At 42.4% G+C, this 26,171-nt stretch overlaps 1 protein-coding gene across 1 annotated transcript in view; it reads right to left on the bottom strand.

The window, feature by feature from the left end:
• Positions 1-26,171, bottom strand: part of CLSTN1 (calsyntenin 1) — a 199,739-nt gene that overhangs the window by 63,986 nt on the left and 109,582 nt on the right.

Raw genomic sequence — 26,171 nt, 5'->3', positions numbered from 1 at the left:
CCCATCCTTCTCTCACATACACAAGGAGGAGCACTTAAAAAATCTACCAATTTACCTCATAGTAGAATCGGGAGGGATTAAAGATAGACTAAAGTTACAAGAGGAACTAGGTTCACCCTTCCATAGCTGGTAACCTTATCTGCAGATAAGACACGCGCTCTTCAACAACACACACAAATCTAACTTACTTAGATCATTGACCACATTTGAGGAACTATGTGTAAACTCTAACATTAAAAGAGAGTACCTATCAATAGCTTACAAACTGTTACGAGGCTCTTTCCCAAACCAACGCCCTTCTTTTATTGGGAAATGGGAATCAGAACTGATAGAAAATTTTACAGATGACGACTGGAGAAATAGCTTTACAAAGTCACACTCCGCTTCCACTTTGTTGTTTATTTCCGAGTTGAACTACAAAATACTCACCCGATGGTATCTGACTCCCCAACGACTCAGATATATCTACCCTACTGCATCATCAACCTGTTGGAGACGATGCGGAGGACAGGGTACCATGACTCATATCTGGTGGGGCTGTCCTCTCCTATCTGACTTTTGGCGCGGGATAGAACAATGCATTAATAAATTTTTGGGCCTAGATATTACCCTAAGCCCGAAACTCGTTTTTCTCAATGCTCTCCCACACGTACATTGCGTATACCGCACAAGACTCCTTCAACTGATGTTAACATGTGCAAAGAGACTGATACCTAGACTATGGAAGACCCAAAATATTCCAACTCAAACACAATGGGTGGCCGATATAGGACATATACTAGAGTTAGAAAAACAACACTTTTATTATGTGGGAAAATGAGAGTTTTTTGCTGACATGTACTTTATCTGGGAACAAGGCCTTTATAACCTGAACACCTAAAGTGCATCTGAACCCCTGAGCTTATAGAGCCTCCCTCCCTTACATAAAATTCCCACTCCCACCCTTTTTTCTTCTCTTCCTTCCCCTTCTTCCCCTCTTCTCCCCCCCTAGGTTAGGGATATAAATACTGGACAACATCTTATCAATAGATGGTAAAAAGTGTTTTTATTGTCTCTTATGTTTTATCTGATGCCTTTTTCTTTTTATCGTTATGTTTGGAAGACGTTCATAGTTATGATTTTGAATGATGATAAATGTTATTGTATTTAAAAGATGTTTCATATGCTGAAATTGACCATTTCTTTTTGGATGTATTATTTTGAAACTAAAATACCAATAAAAATTATTGAATCAAAAAAAAAAATTGGAACCTGACTAAAAAGCCAGGGCGGGCCGTGGACCGGACACACTGTAGGAGAAAGAAACTTATCAGGTAAGCATTCTGTTTTCTCCTACATTGGTGTGTCCGGTCCACGGCTTCATCCTTACTTGTGGGAACCAATACCAAAGCTTTAGGACACGGATGAAGGGAGGGAACAAGTCAGGTTACCTAAACGGAAGGCACCACGGCTTGCAAAACCTTTCTCCCAAAAATAGCCTCCGAAGAAGCATAAGTATCGAATTTGTAAAATTTGGCAAAAGTATGCAGAGAAGACCAAGTCGCTGCCTTACAGATCTGATCAACAGAAGCCTCGTTCTTGAAGGCCCATGTGGAAGCCACAGCTCTGGTGGAGTGAGCTGTAATTCGTTCAGGAGGCTGCCGTCCGGCAGCCTCATAAGCCAATCAGATGATGCCACATCTAGGTTGTGTAACAAACGTTCCTTCTTTGACACTGGATTCGGACACAGAGAAGGAACAACTATTTCCTGGTTAATATTACCGTTGGAAACCACTTTTGGAAGAAAACCAGGCTTAGTACGAAAAACTACCTTATCTGTATGGAATATCAGATAGGGAGAAGAACACTGCAAGCAGATAATTCAGAAACTCTTCTAGCAGAAGAAATAGCAACTAAAAACAAAACTTTCCAAGATAACAACTTAATATATATGGAATGTAAAGGTTCAAACGGAACCCCTTGAAGAACTGAAAGAACTAAATTTAGACTCCAAGGAGGAGTCATAGGTCTGTATACAGGCTTGATTCTAACTAGGGCCTGTACAAACGCCTGTACATCTGGCACTGACGCCAGACGTCTGTGCAACAAAACAGAAAGAGCAGATATCTGTCCCTTTAGAGAACTTGCGGACAGACCTTTTTCCAATCCCTCTTGGAGAAAGGAAAGTATCCTAGGAAGAGAATCCTTTGGATTCGCACCAACAGATATACTTCTTCCATATTTTATGGTAAATCTTCCTAGTCACAGGTTTTCTGGCTTGAACCAGAGTATCTATAACTGAATCTGAAAACCCACGCTTAGATAGAATCAAGCGTTCAATCTCCAGGCAGTCAGTTGCAGAGAGACTAGATTTGGATGTTCGAACGGACCTTGTACTAGAAGATCCTGTCTCAAAGGTAGCTTCCATCGTGGAGCCGATGACATATTCACCAGGTCTGCATACCACGTCCTGCGTGGCCAAGCAGGAGCTATCAGAATTACCGAGGCCTTCTCCTGTTTGATCCTGGCTACAAGCCTGGGAAGGAGAGGAAACGGTGGAAACACATAAGCCAGATTGAACGACCAAGGCGCCACCAATGCATCCACTAGTACCGCCTTGGGATCCCTGGATCTGGACCTGTATCGAGGAACCTTGAAGTTCTGACGAGATGCCATCAGATCCATATCTGGAGTGCCCCATAGTTGAGTTAACTGGCCAAAGACCTCCGGGTGGAGTTCCCACTCCCCCGGATGGAAAGTCTGACGACTCAAATAATCCGCCTCCCAGTTGTCTACACCTGGGATGTGGATTGCAGATAGATGGCAGGAGTGATCCTCCGCCCAATTGATGATCTTGGAAACCTCTCATCGCCAGGGAACTCTTTGTTCCCCCCTGATGATTGATGTACGCTACAGTCGTCATGTTGTCCGACTGAAATCGTATGAACCTGGCCCTCGCAAGATGAGGCCAAGCCTGAAGCGCATTGAATATCGTTCTCAGTTCCAAAATGTTTATCGGGAGAAGAGACTCTTCCCGAGACCATAGACCCTGAGCTTTCAGGGAGTTCCAGACCGCACCCCAGCCTTGGAGACTGGCATCGGTCGTCACAATGACCCACTCCGGTCTGCAGAAACTCATTCCCTGAGACAGGTGATCCTGAGTCAACCACCAGAGGAGAGAGTCTCTGGTGACCTGGTCTACTTGAATCTGGGGAGACAAGTCTGCATAATCCCCATTCCACTGTTTGAGCATGTACAGTTGCAATGGTCTTAGATGAATTCGAGCAAAAGGAACCACGTCCATTGCTGCAACCATTAATCCTATTACCTCCATGCATTGAGCTATGGAAGGATGAGGAATAGCGTGAAGAACTTGACAAGCGTTTAGAAGCTTTAACTTTCTGGTCTCTGTCAGAAAGATCTTCATTTCTACAAAATCTATCATTGTTCCCAGAAAAGGAACCCTTGTGGACGGGGACAGGGAACTTTTTTCTATGTTTACCTTCCACCCGTGAGATCTGAGAAAAGCTAAGACAATGTCTGTATAAGCCTTTGCTTTGGAAAGAGACGACGCTTGAATCAGGATGTCGTCTAGGTACGGTGCTACTGCAATGCCCCTCAGTCTTAGAACTGCTAGAAGGGACCCCAGCACCTTTGTAAAAATTCTGGGCAGTGGCTAGACCGAATGGAAGAGCCACAAACTGGTAGTGTTTGTCCAAAAAGGCGAACCTTAGGAACTGGTGATCTTTGTGGATAGGAATATGTAGGTACGCATCCTTTAAATCTACGGTAGTCATAAATTGACCCTCCTGGATTGTTGGTAAAATCGTCCGAATGGTTTCCATCTTGAATGATGGAACTCTGAGGAATTTGTTTAGAATTTTTAAATCCAGAATAGGCCTGAAAGTTCCCTTTTTTTGGAACTACGAACAGGTTTGAGTAAAACCCCAGACCTTGTTCCACTATTGGAACGTTAGGCAGGCTATTAATGTAATAAAACCGTTTTTAAGCAAAACCGTTACTGTCTCTTTAAATAATAAAAGAGTACACTTTATTTCTGAATGTTTGAAAAACTATGAAGGAAATATCCGATTTTTACAAAATTTGCACCCTAGTGTCTTAATGCTTTGAAAGTATTGCACACCAATTTTCAAGTCTTTAACCCTTTAAATGAGCAAACCGGAGCTAATTGTTCAAATTACCAGTTTAACCCACTACAGTCCCTGCCACAGCATTTGCTGCGGCTTTACCTTTCCTTGGGGGTTATTCACCACAGCAATAAGCCTTCTAGAAGTCGTTTTTATGGCCACAGGACCTTCTCACATGAAGCTGCATGCACTGCTTCCAGAAGTAACTGCGCAACTAAGAGGCGAAAATGAGGCCTTCTCCCTCTGCATACCAGAGTGAAGGGGCCTTCCTGACTAGATTAGGTGACTAAATAGCTGCCAGGCGTAATAAAAACGTTCCCAAAGTGTTTCTAAGACCAAAAGTCATATAAATACCATAAAAATCAATCGATTTAGCCCACAATAGTGTCAACCAGTATATAGCCCTTTATAAGCCTTCATTCTGTTATGAGTCTAAGAAAATGGCTCACTGATCCCATAAGGGAAAATGACAGTCTTCTAGCATTACTAGGTCTTGTTAGAAAAGTGACTAATCATACCTGGAGCAGAAAAGTCTGCAAACTGTTCCCCCCAACTGAATTACACAGTCTTGTTAGAAAAATGGCTAGTCATACCTTGAGCAGAAAAGTCTGCAAACTGTTCCCCCCAACTGAAGTTCTCTAGGCTCAACAGTCCTGCGTGGGAACAGCAATGGATTTTAGTTACTGTTGCTAAAATCATACTCCTCTTTAAACAGAACTCTTCATCACTTTCTGTTGTAGAGTAAATAGTACAAACCGGCACTATTTTAAAATAGCAAACTCTTGATAGAAGAAATAAAAACTACAACTAACACCACATACTCTTTACCATCCCCATGGAGATGCTACTTGTTCAGAGCGGCAAAGAGAATGACTGGGGGGCGGAGCCAGAGGGGGGGCTATATGGACAGCTTTGCTGTGTGCTCTCTTTGCCATTTCCTGTAAGGGAAGAGAATATCCCACAAGTAAAGATGAAGCCGTGGACCGGACACACCAATGTAGGAGAAAACAACTTATTAGAGTTTGGCAGTTTTCATCCCATTAACACCTTAAAAGCTATACCTAAAAGCCAATTTCTAAGGGTTAAACGTATAGTGACTGATGAGACAATGTAAATTGAGGTTAAAAGAAATGTCTGATAAATTTAAAGAAAGAGGATACCCACCAACATTAATAGAGGAACAATTACAAAATGTAATTCAAACAGAGATTACAACACACGACAAAAAAAAAGATAAGGAATAAGGTTGATGAACAAGAGAGGCTAATTGTTATTACTCAGTATAATAGACTTAGTCCCAAAATTAATCAGATTGTGAGAAAGTATTGGCATATAATTAGGGACTGCAATCCACAAATAGAGGCTTTTAAAAATATGCCCATGACAGCATTTAAGAGAAATAAAAAGTCTCAAAGACCAATTGGTCCATTGAGATATTGGAAGTAATAAGAAAACTATACAAAAAACCATAGGGAGTACCAAAACTGGTTGTTACCCATGCCTGAATTGTAGCCACTGTGGATCAATGATTAGATGGAATTTTTTTTTCCATCCGACCAATGGCAACAAATTTAAGATTAGAGAGTATCTTACTTGTAGATCAACATTTGTTATCTATCTAATCAAATGTCCATGTGGTTTTATTTACATTGGTGAGACCTGTAAAGAGGCCAGAGATAGACTTGCAGAACACAAGTCAAACATTAGACGCAAATATAAAGAAGCGACAGTTTCCTCTCACTTCCTCTCCAGGGGACATAACATCAGCCAGCTTCGGTTTTAGGTTATCGAACAAGTGGCGGGTCCCCAGGAGAGGAGGTGACAGGGAAAACCTTCTAAAAATAAGGGAGATGTATTGGATAAATAAATTGGACACTATGATACCCAAGTGTCTTAATAAAGATTTTGATTGGAATCTATTTTTGTAAAATGACATATCTGTTGTGTTATATTCTGGTTATTTTAAAAAACATTTTTTTTGTATATAATGGTTTTAACTTTACCTATGTTTTTAATTTTTTGAGTTTGGTACATTAAGTGTTAATATTGAAGTTGAAATATGCAATACCAATATGTTACCAGCAGATGTCACTATAATGTTACCTAGAACTCTGTATTATTCAGGTGAGGGTATAAAAGGTACAAACCTGCATGCAATCAGTGTACATGACTAAGAGCCTATTGTAGGTTCGAAACGTTGTTCCTGTAAACTTTTGGACCCGCTTAATGAAAATAAAGGTCTTTTAAATAAAGATTTCTTCTGGTGGCTGGAGTGCTTTGGATGATATGACTATTTGGATTGACAAGATTTGGCAAATCTTACTCTGTGCCCCACAAACAGGTGTGCTGTTCTCCTTCCCTTTTGATTGACAGTAACCACCATTCCCAGAAAGGAAAGGCCCTGAACCCAGTTCAAGGAATATCTCTAATCGCACCTGGATAGCAGATACTCTTAGAAGAAAAAATCTGCCCCTGGTAGGAAGTCTTAGATTCGACTAAGTTTGGTTGTCAACAACAAAACTGGACCTACAGGAAGAGAAAACATAATTTATGTAAGAACTTACCTGATAAATTCATTTCTATCATATTAGCAAGAGTCCATGAGCTAGTGACGTATGGGATATACATTCCTACCAGGAGGGGCAAAGTTTCCCAAACCTCAAAATGCCTATAAATACACCCCTCACCACACCCACAAATCAGTTTAACGCATAGCCAAGAAGTGGGGTGATAAGACAAAAGTGCGAAAGCATAAAAAATAAGGAATTGGAATAATTGTGCTTTATACAAAAAAATCATAACCACCACAAAAAAGGGTGGGCCTCATGGACTCTTGCTAATATGAAAGAAATGAATTTATCAGGTAAGTTCTTACGCAAATTATGTTTTCTTTCATGTAATTAGCAAGAGTCCATGAGCTAGTGACGTATGGGATAATGACTACCCAAGATGTGGATCTTCCACGCAAGAGTCACTAGAGAGGGAGGGATAAAATAAAGACAGCCAATTCCGCTGAAAATAATCCACTACCAAAATAAAGTTTAAATCTTATAATGAAAAAAACTGAAATTATAAGCAGAAGAATCAAACTGAAACAGCTGCCTGAAGTACTTTTCTACCAAAAACTGCTTCAGAAGAAGAAAACACCTCAAAATTGTAGAATTTAGTAAAAGTATGCAAAGAAGACCAAGTTGCTGCTTTGCAAATCTGATCAACCGAAGCTTCATTCCTAAACGCCCAGGAAGTAGAAACTGACCTAGTAGAATGAGCTGTAATCCTTTGAGGCGGAGTCTTGCCCGACTCGACATAAGCATGATGAATTAAAGATTTTAACCAAGATGCCAAAGAAATGGCAGAGGCCTTCTGACCTTTCCTAGAACCAGAAAAAATACCGAATAGACTAGAAGTCTTTCGGAAATTCTTAGTAGCTTCAACATAATATTTCAAAGCTCTAACTACATCCAAAGAATGCAATGATCTCTCCTTAGAATTCTTAGGATTAGGACATAATGAAGGAACCACAATTTCTCTATTAATGTTGTTAGAATTTACAACCTTAGGTAAAAATTGAAAAGAAGTTCGCAACACCGCCTTATCCTGATGAAAAATCAGAAAAGGAGACTCACAAGAAAGAGCAGATAATTCAGAAACTCTTCTAGCAGAAGAGATGGCCAAAAGAAACAAAACTTTCCAAGAAAGTAATTTAATGTCCAATGAATGCATAGGTTCAAATGGAGGAGCTTGAAGAGCCCCCAGAACCAAATTCAAACTCCAAGGAGGAGAAATTGACTTAATGACAGGTTTGATACGAACCAAAGCTTGTACAAAACAATGAATATCAGGAAGATTAGCAATCTTTCTGTGAAAAAGAACAGAAAGAGCAGAGATTTGTCCTTTCAAGGAACTTGCAGACAAACCTTTATCCAAACCATCCTGAAGAAACTGTAAAATTCTCGGAATTCTAAAAGAATGCCAGGAAAAATGATGAGAAAGACACCAAGAAATGTAAGTCTTCCAGACTCGATAATATATCTTCCTAGATACAGATTTACGAGCCTGTAACATAGTATTAATCACAGAGTCAGAGAAACCTCTTTGACTAAGAATCAAGCGTTCAATTCTCCATACCTTTAAATTTAAGGATTTGAGATCCTGATGGAAAAAAGGACCTTGCGATAGAAGGTCTGGTCTTAACGGAAGAGTCCACGGTTGGCAAGAGGCCATCCGGACAAGATCCGCATACCAAAACCTGTGAGGCCATGCTGGAGCCACCAGCAGAACAAACGAGCATTCCTTCAGAATCTTGGAGATTACTCTTGGGAGAAGAACTAGAGGCGGAAAGATATAGGCAGGATGATACTTCCAAGGAAGTGACAATGCATCCACTGCTTCCGCCTGAGGATCCCTGGATCTGGACAGATACCTGGGAAGTTTCTTGTTTAGATGAGAAGCCATCAGATCTATTTCTGGAAGTCCCCACATTTGAACAATCTGAAGAAATACCTCTGGGTGAAGAAACCATTTGCCCGGATGTAACGTTTGGCGACTGAGATAATCCGCTTCCCAATTGTCTATACCTGGGATATGAACCGCAGAAACTAGACAGGAGCTGGATTCCGCCCATACCAGTATTCGAGATACTTCTTTCATAACCAGAGGACTGTGAGTCCCTCCTTGATGATTGATGTATGCCACAGTTGTGACATTGTCTGTCTGAAAACAAATGAACGATTCTCTCTTTAGAAGAGGCCATGACTGAAGAGCTCTGAAAATTGCACGGGGTTCCAAAATATTGATTGGTAATCTCACCTCCTGAGATTCCCAAACCCCTTGTGCTGTCAGAGACCCCCAAACAGCTCCCCAACCTGTCAGACTTGCATCTGTTGAAATTACAGTCCAGGTCGGAAGAACAAAAGAAGCCCCCTGAACTAAACAATGGTGATCTTTCCACCACGTCAGAGAGTGTCGTACAATCGGTTTTAAAGATATTAATTGAGATATCTTTGTGTAATCCCTGCACCACTGGTTCAGCATACAGAGCTGAAGAGGTCGCATGTGAAAACGAGCAAAGGGGATCGCGTCCGATGCAGCAGTCATAAGACCTAGAATTTCCATGCATAAGGCTACCGAAGGGAATGATTGTGATTGAAGATTTCGACAAGCTGAGATCAATTTTAGACGTCTCTTGTCTGTCAGAGACAGAGTCATGGACACTGAATCTATCTGGAAACCTAAAAAGGTTACCCTTGTCTGAGGAATCAATGAACTTTTCGGTAAATTGATCCTCCAACCACGATCTTGAAGAAACAAAACAAGTCGATTCGTATGAGATTCTGCTAAATGTGAAGACTGAGCAAGTACCAAGATATCGTCCAAATAAGGAAATACCACAATACCCTGTTCTCTGATTACAGACAGAAGGGCACCGAGAACCTTTGTAAAAATTCTTGGAGCTGTTGCTAGGCCAAACGGCAGAGCCATAAACTGGTAATGCTTGTCTAGGAAAGAGAATCTCAGAAACTGATAGTGATCTGGATGAATCGGAATATGCAGATATGCATCCTGTAAATCTATTGTGGACATATAATGCCCTTGCTGAACAAAAGGCAAGATAGTCCTTATAGTTACCATTTTGAATGTTGGTATCCTTACATAACGATTCAATATTTTTAGATCCAGAACTGGTCTGAAGGAATTCTCCTTCTTTGGTACAATGAAGAGATTTGAATAAAACCCCAGCCCCTGTTCCAGAACTGGAACTGGCATAATTACTCCAGCCAACTCTAGATCTGAAACACATTTCAGAAATGCTAGAGCCTTTGCTGGATTTACTGGGACACGGGAAAGAAAAAATCTCTTTGCAGGAGGCCTTACCTTGAAGCCAATTCTGTACCCTTCTGAAACAATGTTCTGAATCCAAAGATTGTGAATTGAATTGATCCAAATTTCTTTGAAAAATCGTAATCTGCCCCCTACCAGCTGAGCTGGAATGAGGGCCGCACCTTCATGTGGACTTGGGAGCTGGCTTTGGTTTTCTAAAAGGCTTGGATTTATTCCAAACTGGAGATGATTTCCAAACTGATACCGCTCCTGTGGGTGAAGGGTCAGGCTTTTGTTCCTTATTGTGATGAAAGGAACGAAAACGATTATTAGACCTAAATTTACCTTTAGATTTTTTATCCTGTGGTAAAAAAGTTCCTTTCCCTCCAGTAACAGTTGAGATAATAGAATCCAACTGAGAACCAAATAATGTATTACCCTGGAAAGAAAGGGAAAGCAAAGTTGACTTAGAAGACATATCAGCATTCCAAGTTTTAAGCCATAAAGCTCTTCTAGCTAAAATAGCTAGAGACATATACCTGACATCAACTCTAATGATATCAAAGATGGCATCACAAATAAAGTTATTAGCATGTTGAAGAAGATTAACAATGCTATGAGAATTATGATCTGTTACTTGTTGCGCTAAAGCTTCTAACCAAAAAGTTGAAGCTGTAGCAACATCCGCTAAAGATATAGCAGGTCTAAGAAGATTACCTGAACATAAGTAAGCTTTTCTTAGAAAAAAATATAATTTATGCTTACCTGATAAATTCCTTTCTCCTGTAGTGTAGTCAGTCCACGGGTCACCCATTACTTATGGGATTATATCTCCTCCCTAACAGGAAGTGCAAGAGGATCACCCAAGCAGAGCTGCTATATAGCTCCTCCCCTCTACGTCATACCCAGTCATTCGACCGAAACCAAACGAGAAAGGAGAAACTATAGGGTGCAGTGGTGACTGGAGTTTAATTTAAAATTTAGACCTGCCGTAAAAAACAGGGCGGGCCGTGGACTGACTACACTACAGGAGAAAGGAATTTATCAGGTAAGCATAAATTATATTTTCTCCTGTTAAGTGTAGTCAGTCCACAGGTCATCCATTACTTATGGGATACCAATACCAAAGCTAAAAGTACACGGATGACGGGAGGGACAGGCAGGATCTTTACACGGAAGGAACCACTGCCTGTAGAACCTTTCTCCCAAAAACAGCCTCCGAAGAAGCAAAAGTGTCAAATTTGTAAAATTTTGAAAAAGTGTGAAGTGAAGACCTAGTTGCAGCCTTGCAAATCTGTTCAACAGAGGCCTCATTCTTAAAGGCCCAAGTGGAAGCCACAGCTCTAGTAAAATGAGCTGTAATCCTTTCAGGAGGCTGCTGTCCAGCAGTCTCATAGGCTAAACGTATAATGCTACGAAGCCAAAAAGAGAGAGAGGTAGCCGAAGCTTTTTGACCTCTCCTCTGTCCAGAATAAACGACAAACAGGGAAGAAGTTTGACGAAATTCCTTAGTTGCCTGCAAATAGAATTTCAGGGCACGGACGACGTCCAGATTGTGCAGAAGTCGTTCCTTCTTTGAAGAAGGGTTAGGGCACAATGATGGAACAACAATCTCTTGATTGATATTCTTGTTAGTGACTACCTTAGGTAAGAACCCAGGTTTAGTACGCAGAACTACCTTGTCTGAATGAAAAATCAGATAAGGAGAATCACAATGTAAGGACGATAACTCAGAGACTCTTCGAGCCGAGGAAATAGCCATTAAAAACAGAACTTTAACAGCTTGATATCAATGGAATGAAGGGGTTCAAACGGAACACCTTGCAGAACGTTAAGAACTAAGTTTAAGCTCCACGGCGGAGCAACAGTCTTAAACACAGGCTTAATCCTAGCCAAAGCCTGACAAAAAGTCTGAACGTCTGGAACTTCTGACAGACGTTTGTGTAAAAGGATAGACAGAGCTGAGATCTGTCCCTTTAAAGAACTTGCAGATAAACCCTTTTCTAAACCTTCTTGTAGAAAAGACAATATCCTAGGAATCCTAACCTTACTCCATGAGTAACTCTTGGATTCGCACCAATATAAGTATTTACGCCATATTTTATAGTAAATTTTCCTGGTAACAGGTTTCCTAGCCTGTATTAAGGTATCAATCACTGACTCTGAGAATCCCCGCTTTGATAGAATCAAGCGTTCAATCTCCATGCAGTCAGCCTCAGAGAAATTAGATTTGGATGTTTGAAAGGACCCTGAATCAGAAGGTCCTGTCTCAGAGGCAGAGACCATGGTGGACAGGACGACATGTCCACTAGATCTGCATACCAGGTCCTGCGTGGCCACGCAGGCGCTATTAGAATCATCGATGCTCTCTCCTGTTTGATCCTGGCAATCAATCGAGGAAGCATCGGGAAGGGTGGAAACACATAAGCCATGTTGAAGACCCAAGGTGCTGTCAGAGCATCTATCAGTACCGCTCCCGGCTCCCTGGACCTGGATCCGTAACAAGGAAGCTTGGCGTTCTGGCGAGACGCCATGAGATCCAGATCTGGTTTGCCCCAATGATGAAGCAGTTGGGCAAACACCTCCGGATGAAGTTCCCACTCCCCCGGATGAAAAGTCTGGCGACTTAGGAAATCCGCCTCCCAGTTCTCCACGCCTGGGATGTGGATCGCTGACAGGTGGCAAGAGTGAGACTCTGCCCAGCGAATTATCTTTGAGACTTCCATCATCGCTAGGGAACTCCTTGTCCCTCCCTGATGGTTGATGTAAGCCACAGTCGTGATGTTGTCCGACTGAAACCTGATGAACCTCAGAGTTGCTAACTGAGGCCAAGCCAGAAGAGCATTGAAAACTGCTCTTAATTCCAGAATGTTTATTGGAAGGAGTCTCTCCTCCTGAGTCCATGATCCCTGAGCCTTCAGGGAATTCCAGACTGCGCCCCAACCTAGAAGGCTGGCGTCTGTTGTTACAATCGTCCAATCTGGCCTGCGGAAGGGCATACCCCTGGACAGATGTGACCGAGAAAGCCACCATAGAAGAGAATCTCTGGTCTCTTGATCCAGATTTAGCATAGGGGACAAATCTGAGTAATCCCCATTCCACTGACTTAGCATGCACAATTGCAGCGGTCTGAGATGCAGGCGTGCAAAAGGTACTATGTCCATTGCCGCTACCATTAAGCCGATTACCTCCATGCATTGAGCCACTGACGGGTGTTGAATGGAATGAAGGACACGGCAAGCATTTAGAAGTTTTGATAACCTGTCCTCTGTCAGGTAAATTTTCATTTCTACAGAATCTATAAGAGTCCCTAAGAAGGGAACTCTTGTGAGTGGCAATAGAGAACTCTTTTCTACGTTCACCTTCCACCCATGCGACCTTAGAAATGCCAGAACCAACTCTGTATGAGACTTGGCAGTTTGGAAACTTGACGCTTGTATCAGAATGTCGTCTAGGTACGGAGCTACCGCTATTCCTCGCGGTCTTAGTACCGCCAGAAGAGAGCCCAGAACCTTTGTAAAGATTCTTGGAGCTGTAGCTAACCCGAAGGGAAGAGCTACAAACTGGTAATGCCTGTTTAGGAAGGCAAACCTTAGATACCGGTAATGATTCTTGTGAATCGGTATGTGAAGGTAGGCATCTTTTAAATCCACTGTGGTCATGTACTGACCCTCTTGGATCATAGGTAAGATGGTCCGAATAGTTTCCATTTTGAACGATGGAACTCTTAGGAATTTGTTTAGGATCTTTAAGTCCAAGATTGGTCTGAAGGTTCCCTCTTTTTTGGGAACCACAAACAGATTTGAATAAAACCCTTGTCCGTGTTCCGACCGCGGAACTGGGTGGATCACTCCCATTAGTAAGAGGTCTTGTACACAGCGTAGAAACGCCTCTTTCTTTATCTGGTTTGCTGATAACCATGAAAGATGAAATCTCCCTTGTGGAGGAGAAGCTTTGAAGTCCAGAAGATATCCCTGAGATATGATCTCTAACGCCAAGGGATCCTGGACATCTCTTGCCCAAGCCTGGGCGAAGAGAGAAAGTCTGCCCCCCACTAGATCCGTTTCCGGATCGGGGGCCCTCACTTCATGCTGTCTTAGGGGCAGCAGCAGGTTTTCTGGCCTGCTCGCCCTTGTTCCAGGACTGGTTAGGTTTCCAGCCCTGTCTGTAGCGAGCAACAGTTCCTTCCTGTCTTGGAGCGGAGGAAGTTGATGCTGCTCCTGCCTTGAAGTTACGAAAGGCACGAAAATTAGACTGTTTAGCCCTTGGTTTGGCCCTGTCTTGAGGCAGGGCATGGTCCTTACCTCCAGTAATGTCAGCGATAATTTCTTTCAAACCGGGCCCGAATAATGTCTGCCCTTTGAAAGGAATGTTAAGCAATTTAGATTTAGAAGTCACATCAGCTGACCAGGATTTAAGCCACAGCGCTCTACGCGCTTGAATGGCGAATCCGGAGTTCTTAGCCGTAAGTTTAGTTAAGTGTACTACGGCATCAGAAATAAATGAATTAGCTAGCTTAAGGACTTTAAGCTTGTCTATAATCTCATCCAATGGAGCTGTGCTAAGGGTCTCTTCCAGAGACTCAAACCAGAATGCCGCCGCAGCCGTGACAGGCGCAATGCATGCAAGGGGTTGCAATATAAAACCTTGCTGAACAAACATTTTCTTAAGGTAACCCTCTAACTTTTTATCCATTGGATCTGAAAAAGCACAGCTATCCTCCACCGGGATAGTGGTGCGCTTAGCCAGAGTAAAAACTGCTCCCTCCACCTTAGGGACCGTCTGCCATAAGTCCCGTGTGGTGGCGTCTATTGGAAACATTTTTCTAAATATAGGAGGGGGTGAAAAAGGCACACCGGGTCTATCCCACTCCTTGTTAACAATTTCTGTAAGCCTTTTAGGTATAGGAAAAACATCAGTACACGCCGGTACTGCAAAATATTTATCCAGCCTACATACTTTCTCTGGAATTGCAACCGTGTTACAATCATTCAGAGCCGCTAATACCTCCCCTAGTAATACACGGAGGTTCTCAAGCTTAAATTTAAAATTTGAAATGTCTGAGTCCAGTTTACTTGGATCAGATCCGTCACCCACAGAATGAAGCTCTCCGTCCTCATGTTCTGCAAATTGTGACGCAGTATCAGACATGGCTCTATTATTATCAGCGCACTCTGTTCTTACCCCAGAGTGATCGCGTTTACCCCTAAATTCTGGCAATTTAGATAGTACTTCAGTCATAACATTAGCCATGTCTTGCAAAGTGATTTGTATGGGCCGCCCTGATGTACTTGGCGCCACAATATCACGCACCTCCTGAGCGGGAGGCGAAGGTACTGACACGTGAGGAGAGTTAGTCGGCATAACTTCCCCCTCGTTGTCTGGTGATAATTTCTTTACATGTACAGATTGGCTTTTATTTAAAGTAGCATCAATGCAATTAGTACACAAATTTCTATTGGGCTCCACATTGGCCTTTAAACATAGTGAACAAAGAGATTCATCTGTGTCAGACATGTTTAAACAAACTAGCAATGAGACTAGCAAGCTTGGAAATACTTTTCTAAATAAATTTACAAGCAATATAAAAAACGCTACTGTGCCTTTAAGAAGCACAAAAAAACTGTCACAGTTGAAATAACAATGAACCAAAATAGTTATAGCAACCAATTTTTCACAGTAAATGTATTAAGTTAGCAAAGGATTGCACCCACCAGCAAATGGATGATTAACCCCTTAATACCCAAAAAACGGATAACAATTTAATATTAACGTTTTTATCACAGTCAAAACACACTATCACAGGTCTGCTGTGAGTGATTACCTCCCTCAAAACTAGTTTTGGAGACCCCTGAGCTCTGTAGAGACGTCCTGGATCATGGAGGAAGAAATAGGAAGACTGTGACTAAATATTTACTGCGCAATAAAGCGCTAAAATAGGCCCCTCCCACTCATATTACAACAGTGGGGAAGCTCAGTAAACTGTTTTTATTCAGAAACAAACGACAGCCATGTGGTAAAAATTATGCCCATAAAGTTTTATCACCAAGTACCTCAGAAAAAACATAATTTATGCTTACCTGATAAATTCCTTTCTTCTGTTGTGTGATCAGTCCACGGGTCATCATTACTTCTGGGATATTATCTGCTCCCCTACAGGAAGTGCAAGAGGATTCACCCAGCAGAGTTGCTATATAGCTCCTCCCCTCTACGTCACCTCCAGTCATTCGACCAAAGACCAACGAGAAAGGAGAAGCCAAGGGTGTAGTGGTGACTGAATTATAATTTAAAAAATATTTACCTGCCTTAAAAAAACAGGGCGGGCCGTGGACTGATCACACAACAGAAGAAAGGAATTTATCAGGTAAGCATAAATTATGTTTTCTTCTGTTATGTGTGATCAGTCCACGGGTCATCATTACTTCTGGGATACCAATACCAAAGCAAAAGTACACGGATGACGGGAGGGATAGGCAGGCTCATTATACAGAAGGAACCACTGCCTGAAGAACCTTTCTCCCAAAAATAGCCTCCGAAGAAGCAAAAGTGTCAAATTTGTAAAATTTGGAAAAAGTATGAAGCGAAGACCAAGTTGCAGCCTTGCAAATCTGTTCAACAGAGGCCTCATTCTTAAAGGCCCAAGTGGAAGCCACAGCTCTAGTGGAATGAGCTGTAATTCTTTCAGGAGGCTGCTGTCCAGCAGTCTCATAGGCTAAACGTATTATGCTACGAAGCCAAAAAGAGAGAGAGGTAGCAGAAGCTTTTTGACCTCTCCTCTGTCCAGAATAAATGACAAACAGGGAAGAAGTTTGGCGAAAATCTTTAGTTGCCTGCAAGTAGAACTTGAGGGCACGAACTACATCCAGATTGTGTAGAAGACGTTCCTTCTTTGAAGAAGGATTTGGACACAAGGATGGAACAACAATCTCTTGATTGATATTCCTGTTAGAAACAACCTTAGGTAAGAACCCAGGTTTAGTACGCAGAACTACCTTGTCTGAGTGAAAGATCAGATAAGGAGAATCACAATGTAGGGCTGATAACTCAGAGACTCTTCGAGCCGAGGAAATAGCCATTAAAAATAGAACTTTCCAAGATAACAATTTTATATCAATGGAATGAAGGGGTTCAAACGGAACACCCTGTAAAACGTTAAGAACTAAGTTTAAACTCCATGGCGGAGCAACAGTTTTAAACACAGGCTTGATCCTAGCTAAAGCCTGACAAAAGGCCTGGATGTCTGAATTTTCTGAAAGACGCCTGTGTAACAAGATGGACAGAGCTGAGATCTGTCCCTTTAATGAGCTAGCCGATAAACCCTTTTCTAAACCTTCTTGTAGAAAAGACAATATCCTAGGAATCCTAACCTTACTCCAGGAGTAATCTTTGGATTCACACCAGTATAGGTATTTACGCCATATTTTATGGTAAATCTTTCTGGTAACAGGCTTCCTAGCCTGTATCAGGGTATCAATAACCGACTCAGAAAAACCACGTTTTGATAAAATCAAGCGTTCAATTTCCAAGCAGTCAGCTTCAGAGAAGTTAGACTTTGATGTTTGAATGGACCCTGAATCAGAAGGTCCTGTCTTAGAGGTAGAGACCAAGGCGGACAGGATGACATGTCCACTAGATCTGCATACCAAGTCCTGCGCGGCCATGCAGGCGCTATTAGAATCACTGATGCTCTCTCCTGTTTGATTTTGGCAATCAATCGAGGAAGCAGCGGGAAGGGTGGAAACACATAAGCCATCCTGAAGTTCCAAGGTGCTGTCAAAGCATCTATCAGAACCGCTCCCGGATCCCTGGATCTGGATCCGTAGCGAGGAAGTTTGGCGTTCTGGCGAGACGCCATGAGATCTATCTCTGGTTTGCCCCAACGTCGAAGTATTCGGGCAAAGACCTCCGGATGAAGTTCCCACTCCCCCGGATGAAGAGTCTGGCGACTCAAGAAATCCGCCTCCCAGTTCTCCACTCCCGGGATGTGGATTGCTGACAGGTGGCAAGAGTGAGACTCTGCCCAGCGAATTATCTTTGATACTTCTATCATTGCTAGGGAGCTTCTTGTCCCTCCCTGATGGTTGATGTAAGCTACAGTCGTGATGTTGTCCGACTGAAACCTGATGAACCCCCGAGTCTTTAACTGGGGCCAAGCTAGAAGGGCATTGAGAACTGCTCTCAATTCCAGAATGTTTATTGGCAGGAGACTTTCCTCCTGACTCCATTGTCCCTGAGCCTTCAGAGAATTCCAGACAGCGCCCCAACCTAGAAGGCTGGCGTCTGTTGTTACGATTGTCCAGTCCGGCCTGCTGAACGGCATCCCCCTGGACAGATGTGGCCGAGAAAGCCACCATAGAAGAGAGTTTCTGGTCTCTTGATCCAGATTCAGAGTGGGGGACAAATCTGAGTAATCCCCATTCCACTGACTCAGCATGCACAATTGCAGCGGTCTGAGATGTAGGCGTGCAAAGGGTACTATGTCCATTGCTGCTACCATTAAGCCGATCACCTCCATGCATTGAGCTACTGACGGGAGTTGAATGGAATGAAGGACACGGCATACATTTAGAAGCTTTGTTAATCTGTCTTCTGTCAGATAAATCTTCATTTCTACAGAATCTATAAGAGTCCCCAAGAATGGAACTCTTGTGAGAGGCAAGAGAGAACTCTTCTTTTCGTTCACTTTCCATCCATGCGACCTTAGAAATGCCAGAACTAACTCTGTATGAGACTTGGCAGTTTGAAAGCTTGAAGCTTGTATCAGAATGTCGTCTAGGTACGGAGCTACCGAAATTCCTCGCGGTCTCAGAACCGCTAGAAGGGCACCCAGAACCTTTGTGAAGATTCTTGGAGCCGTAGCCAATCCGAATGGAAGGGCTACAAACTGGTAATGCCTGTCTAAAAAGGCAAACCTTAGATACCGGTAATGATCTTTGTGAATCGGTATGTGAAGGTAAGCATCCTTTAAATCCACTGTGGTCATGTACTGACCCTTTTGGATCATGGGTAAGATTGTCCGAATAGTTTCCATCTTGAACGATGGAACTCTTAGGAATTTGTTTAGGATCTTTAAATCCAAGATTGGCCTGAAAGTTCCCTCTTTTTTGGGAACCACAAACAGGTTTGAGTAAAACCCTTGTCCTTGTTCCGACCGCGGAACCGGATGGATCACTCCCATTAATAATAGATCTTGTACACAGCGTAGAAACGCGTCTTTCTTTATTTGGTTTGTTGACAACCTTGACAGATGAAATCTCCCTCTTGGGGGAGATAATTTGAAGTCTAGAAGGTATCCCTGAGATATGATCTCTAGCGCCCAGGGATCCTGGACATCTCTTGCCCAAGCCTGGGCGAAGAGAGAGAGTCTGCCCCCCACTAGATCCGGTCCCGGATCGGGGGCCCTCGGTTCATGCTGTCTTAGGGGCAGCAGCAGGTTTTCTGGCCTGCTTGCCCTTATTCCAGGACTGGTTAGGTTTCCAGCCTTGTCTGTAACGAGCAACAGCTCCTTCCTGTTTTGGTGCAGTGGAAGTTGATGCTGCACCTGCTTTGAAATTCCGAAAGGGACGAAAATTAGACTGTCTAGCCTTAGCTTTGGCTTTGTCTTGAGGTAGAGCGTGGCCCTTACCTCCTGTAATGTCAGCGATAATTTCTTTCAAACCGGGCCCAAATAAAGTTTGCCCCTTGAAAGGTATATTAAGTAATTTGGACTTAGAAGTTACATCAGCCGACCAGGATTTTAGCCACAGCGCCCTACGTGCCTGAATGGCGAATCCTGAATTCTTAGCCGTAAGTTTGGTTAAATGTACTACGGCCTCCGAAATGAATGAATTAGCTAGTTTAAGGACTCTAAGCCTGTCCGTAATGTCGTCCAGCGTAGCGGAACTAAGGTTCTCTTCCAGAGACTCAATCCAAAATGCTGCCGCAGCCGTAATCGGCGCGATGCATGCAAGGGGTTGCAATATAAAACCTTGTTGAACAAACATTTTCTTAAGGTAACCCTCTAATTTTTTATCCATAGGATCTGAAAAAGCACAGCTATCCTCCACCGGGATAGTGGTGCGCTTAGCTAAAGTAGAAACTGCTCCCTCCACCTTAGGGACCGTTTGCCATAAGTCCCGTGTGGTGGCGTCTATTGGAAACATCTTTCTAAATATTGGAGGGGGTGAGAACGGCACACCGGGTCTATCCCACTCCTTAGTAACAATTTCAGTTAATCTCTTAGGTATAGGAAAAACGTCAGTACTCGCCGGTACCGCAAAGTATTTATCCAACCTACACATTTTCTCTGGTATTGCAACAGTGTTACAATCGTTAAGAGCCGCTAAGACCTCCCCTAGTAATACACGGAGGTTTTCCAATTTAAATTTAAAATTTGAAATATCTGAATCCAATCTGCTTGGATCAGAACCGTCACCTACAGAATGAAGCTCTCCGTCCTCATGCTCTGCAAGCTGTGACGCAGTATCAGACATGGCCCTAGAATTATCAGCGCACTCTGTTCTCACCCCAGAGTGATCACGCTTGCCTCTTAGTTCTGGTAACTTAGCCAAAACTTCAGTCATAACAGTAGCCATATCTTGTAATGTTATCTGTAATGGCTGCCCAGATGTACTAGGCGCCATAATATCACGCACCTCCCGGGCGGGAGACGCAGGTACTGACACGTGAGGCGAGTTAGACGGCATAACTCTCCCCTCGCTGTTTGGTGAAATTTGTTCAATTTGTACAGATTGGCTTTTATTTAAAGTAGCATCAATACAGTTAGTACATAAATTTCTATTGGGCTCCACCTTGGCATTGGAACAAATGACACAGGTATCTTCCTCTGAATCAGACATGTTTAACACACTAGCAATAAACATGCAACTTGGTTACAATCTTATTTAACAAAAAACGTACTGTGCCTCAAAGAAGCACTAAACGATTAAATGACAGTTGAAATAATGAACTGAAAAACAGTTATAGCATCACTCTTTAAAAACAACACAACTTGTTAGCAAAGGTTTGTTCCCATTAGTAAAGTAACACTAATTAAATTTTAAACATAAAAATCACAGAGCAACGTTTTAAAACACAGTCACTACATAAGTCTCACAGCTCTGCTGAGAGAATCTACCTCCCTTCAAAGAAGTTTGAAGACCCCTGAGTTCTGTTAGAGATGAACCGGATCATGCAGAAAATACAAGAGTAACTGACTGGAAATTTTTGATGCGTAGCAAAGAGCGCCAAAAACGGCCCCTCCCCCTCACACACAGCAGTGAGAGAGAAACGAAACTGTCATAATCAAACAAGCAAACTGCCAAGTGGAAAAATAATGCCCAAATATTTATTCACTCAGTACCTCAGAAATGCAAACGATTCTACATTCCAGCAAAAACGTTTAACATGAATTAAATACCTATTAAAAGGTTTAATGTACTTTTACAGAGTAATTCCGGTGAAATACCATCCCCAGAATACTGAAGTGTAGAGTATACATACATGTCATTATAACGGTATGGCAGGATTTTCTCATCAATTCCATTCAGAAAATAAAAACTGCTACATACCTCAATGCAGATTCAACTGCCCGCTGTCCCCTGATCTGAAGCTTTTACCTCCCTCAGATGGCCGAGAAACAGCAATATGATCTTAACTACTCCGGTTAAAATCATAAGAAAAACTCTGGTAGATTCTTCTTCAAACTCTGCCAGAGAAGTAATAACACGCTCCGGTGCTATTGTAAAATAACAAACTTTTGATTGAAGTTATAAAAACTAAGTATAATCACCATAGTCCTCTCACACCTCCTATCTAGTCTTTGGGTGCAAGAGAATGACTGGGGGTGACGTAGAGGGGAGGAGCTATATAGCAACTCTGCTGGGTGAATCCTCTTGCACTTCCTGTAGGGGAGCAGATAATATCCCAGAAGTAATGATGACCCGTGGACTGATCACACATAACAGAAGAAAACGATTAACATGCCAGTAAACGTTTTAAAAATGAAAATTATGAAATGTTATTAATAAGCCTGCTGCTAGTCGCTTTCACTGCAGTGCAGGCACAAATATTACTTAAATATAGACAGTATTTTCTTAGTGAAATTCCATTCCCCAGAAATACCTCAGAGTATACATACATACATATCAGCCTGATACCAGTCGCTACTACTGCATTTAAGGCTGCACTTACATTACATCGGTATTAGCAGTATTTTCTCAGTCAATTCCATTCCTTAGAAAATAATATACTGCAACATACCTCCTTGCAGGTGAGCCCTGCCTGCTATCCCCTGTTCTGAAGTTACCTCACTCCTCAGAATGGCCGAGAACAGCAAGTGGATCTTAGTTACAACCGCTAAGATCATAGACAAACTCAGGTAGATTCTTCTTCTAATGCTGCCTGAGAACAAACAACACACTCCGGTGCCGTTTAAAATAACAAACTTTTGATTGAAGAAATAAAAACTAAGTTTAACAACCACAGTCCTCTCACACGTCCTATCTATTAGTTAGGTGCAAGAGAATGACTGGGTATGACGTAGAGGGGAGGAGCTATATAGCAGCTCTGCTTGGGTGATCCTCTTGCACTTCCTGTTAGGGAGGAGATATAATCCCATAAGTAATGGATGACCCGTGGACTGACTACACTTAACAGGAGAAAACATAATTTATGCTTACCTGATAAATTTATTTCTCTTGTAGTGTGTTCAGTCCACGGGTCATCCATTACTTATGGGATATATTCTCCTCCCCTACAGGAAGTTGCAAGGGATCACCCAAGCAGAGCTGCTATATAGCTCCTCCCCTCACATGTCATATCCAGTCATTCGACCGAAACAAGACGAGAAAGGAAAAACTATAGGGTGCAGTGGTGACTGGAGTTTTAATTAAAATTTAGAACTGCCTCAAAAAAGACAGGGCGGCCGTGGACTGAACACACTACAAGAGAAATAAATTTATCAGGTAAGCATAAATTATGTTTTCTCTTGTTAAGTGTGTTCAGTCCACGGGTCATCCATTACTTATGGGATACCAATACCAAAGCTAAAGTACACGGATGATGGCAGGGACAAGGCAGGAACATTAAACAGAAAGAAGGAACCACTGCCTGTAGAACCTCTCTCTCAAAACCAGCCTCCGAAGAAGCAAAAGTGTCAAATTTGTAAAATTTTGAAAAGGTATGAAGTGAAGACCAAGTTGCAGCCTTGCAAATCTGTTCAACAGAGGCCTCATTCTTAAAGGCCCAGGTGGAAGCCACAGCTCTAGTGGAATGAGCTGTAATTCTTTCAGGAGGCTGCTGTCCAGCAGTCTCATAGCCTAAACGTATTATGCTACGAAGCCAAAAAGAGAGAGAGGTGGCCGAAGCCTTTTGACCTCTCCTCTGACCAGAATAAACGACAAACAGAGAAGAAGTTTGCTGAAAATCTTTAGTTGCCTGTAAGTAGAACTTCAGGGCATGGACTACGTCCAGATTATGCAAAAGACGTTCCTTCTTTGAAGAAGGATTAGGACACAATGAAGGAACAACAATCTCTTGATTGATATTCCTGTTAGAAACAACCTAAGGTAAAAACCCAGGTTTAGTACGCAGAACTACCTTGTCTGAATGAAAAATCAGATAAGGAGAATCGCAATGTAAGGCAGATAACTCAGAGACTCTTCGAGCCGAGGAAATAGCCATCAAAAACAGAACTTTCCAAGATAAAAGCTTAATATCAATGGAATGAAGGGGTTCAAACGGAACACCCTGAAGAACTTTAAGAACCAAGTTTAAGCTCCATGGAGGAGCAACAGTTTTAAACACAGGCTTAATCCTAGCCAAAGCCTGACAAAAAGCCTGGACGTCTGGATTCTCTGCCAGACGTTTGTGTAAAAGAATAGACAAGGCAGAAATCTGTCCCTTTAACGAACTAGCGGATAAACCCTTTTCTAAACCTTCTTGTAGAAAAGCCAATATCCTAGGAATCCTAACCTTACTCCATGAGTAACTCTTGGATTCACACCAACATAAATATTTATGCCATATCTTATGGTAAATTTTTCTGGTAACAGTTTTCCGATCCTGTATTAACTTATCAATAACCGACTCCGAAAAACCACGCTTTGATAGAATCAAGCGTTCAATCTCCATGCAGTCAACCTCAGAGAAATTAGGCTTGGATGGTTGAAAGGACCTTGAATTAGAAGGTCCTGCCTCAGAGGCAGAGACCATGGTGGACAGGACGACATGTCCACTAGGTCTGCATACCAGGTCCTGCGTGGCCACGCAGGCGCTATGAGAATCACCGATGCTCTCTCCTGTTTGATCCTGGCAATCAGTCGAGGTAGCAACGGAAATGGTGGAAACACATAAGCCATGTTGAAAACCCAAGGGGCTGCTAGTGCATCTACCAGCACCGCTCCCGGGTCCCTGGACCTGGATCCGTAACAAGGAAGCTTGGCGTTCTGGCGAGATGCCATGAGATCCAGCTCCGGTTCGCCCCAACGAAGAATCAGTTGAGCAAACACCTCCGGGTGAAGTTCCCACTCCCCCGGATGAAAGGTCTGGCGACTTAGAAAGTCCGCCACCCAGTTCTCCATGCCTGGGATGTAGATCGCTGACAGGTGACAAGAGTGCGACTCTGCCCAGCGCATTATCTTCGAGACTTCCAACATCGCTAGGGAACTCCTGGTTCCCCCTTGATGATTGATGTAAGCCACAGTTGTGATGTTGTCCGACTGAAATCTGATGAACCTCAGTGTTGCTAACTGAGGCCAAGCTAGAAGAGCATTGAATATTGCTCTTAATTCCAGAATGTTTATTGGGAGGAGTTTCTCCTCCTGAGTCCACGATCCCTGAGCAACAAGGCACTAAAAAAGGTCCCTCCCACTCATATTACAACAGTGGGAGACCTGTTACAACGGTTTCTATGCAGAAATATACGTTAGCCATATGGAAAAAAATCATGCCCAAAAAGATTTATCACCAAAGTACCTCACAAAACGAATAACATGCCAGTAAACGTTTTAAAAAAACAACTTTCCAGTGTTATGTAAAGTTATCACTAAGCCTTCTACTGTAGTTAAGGCTCATACATTTATTTCAGTATTAACAGTATTTTCTCAGTCAAATTCTAGTCCCTAGAAAATAACTCAACTGCGCATACATTTATCAGCCTGATATCAGTCGCTACTACTGCATTAAAGGCTGTACTTACATCATATGGGTAACAGCAGTGTTTTCTTAGTCAATTCCATTCCTAGAAAATGTTACTGCACATACCTCATTTGCGGGGGACCCCGCATGCTATTCCCTTTTCTGAAGTTACCCCACTCCTCAGAATGTGCGAGAACAGCCAGTGGATCTTAGTTACGTCTGCTAAGATCATTGAAAACGCAGGCAGATTCTTCTTCTAAATACTGCCTGAGAGAAAAACAGCACACTCCGGTGCCATTTAAAAATAACAAACTTTTGATTGAAGAAATAAATTAAGTATAAAACACCACTCCTCTCGCGGACCTCCTATGTTGAGACTTGCAAGAGAATGACTGGATATGACATGTGAGGGGAGGAGCTATATAGCAGCTCTGCTTGGGTGATCCTCTTGCAACTTCCTGTTGGGGAGGAGAATATATCCCATAAGTAATGGATGACCCGTGGACTGAACACACTTAACAAGAGAAAATTTTTTATTTATTTTTTTGCTGCAAAAAAGTCGGCGCCAAGAATGACGCAATAAAATTAAGCATTTTCAGCCCCCGCGAGCCTAACAGCCCACAGGAAAAAAAGTCAAATTTTAAGGTAAGAAAAAAATTGATTTATTCATATGCATTATCCCAAATATGAAACTGACTGTCTGAAATAAGGAACGTTGAACATCCTGAGTCAAGGCAAATAAATGTTTGAATACATATATTTAGAACTTTATATAAAAAAGTGCCCAACCATAGCTTAGAGTGTCACAGAAAATAAGACTTACTTACCCCAGGACACTCATCTACATGTAGTAGAAAGCCAAACCAGTACTGAAACGAGAATCAGTAGAGGTAATGGTATATATAAGAGTATATCGTCGATCTGAAAAGGGAGGTAAGAGATGAATCTCTACGACCAATAACAGAGAACCTATGAAATAGACCCCGTAGAAGGAGATCATTGAATTCAAATAGGCAATACTCTCCTCACATCCCTCTGACATTCACTGCACGCTGAGAGGAAAACCGGGCTCCAACCTGCTGCGGAGCGCATATCAACGTAGAATCT

The sequence above is a fragment of the Bombina bombina genome, chromosome 8 (assembly GCF_027579735.1).
Source record: "Bombina bombina isolate aBomBom1 chromosome 8, aBomBom1.pri, whole genome shotgun sequence".
Lineage (NCBI taxonomy): Eukaryota > Metazoa > Chordata > Amphibia > Anura > Bombinatoridae > Bombina > Bombina bombina.
This window is presented reverse-complemented; position numbering and strand designations above follow the sequence as displayed.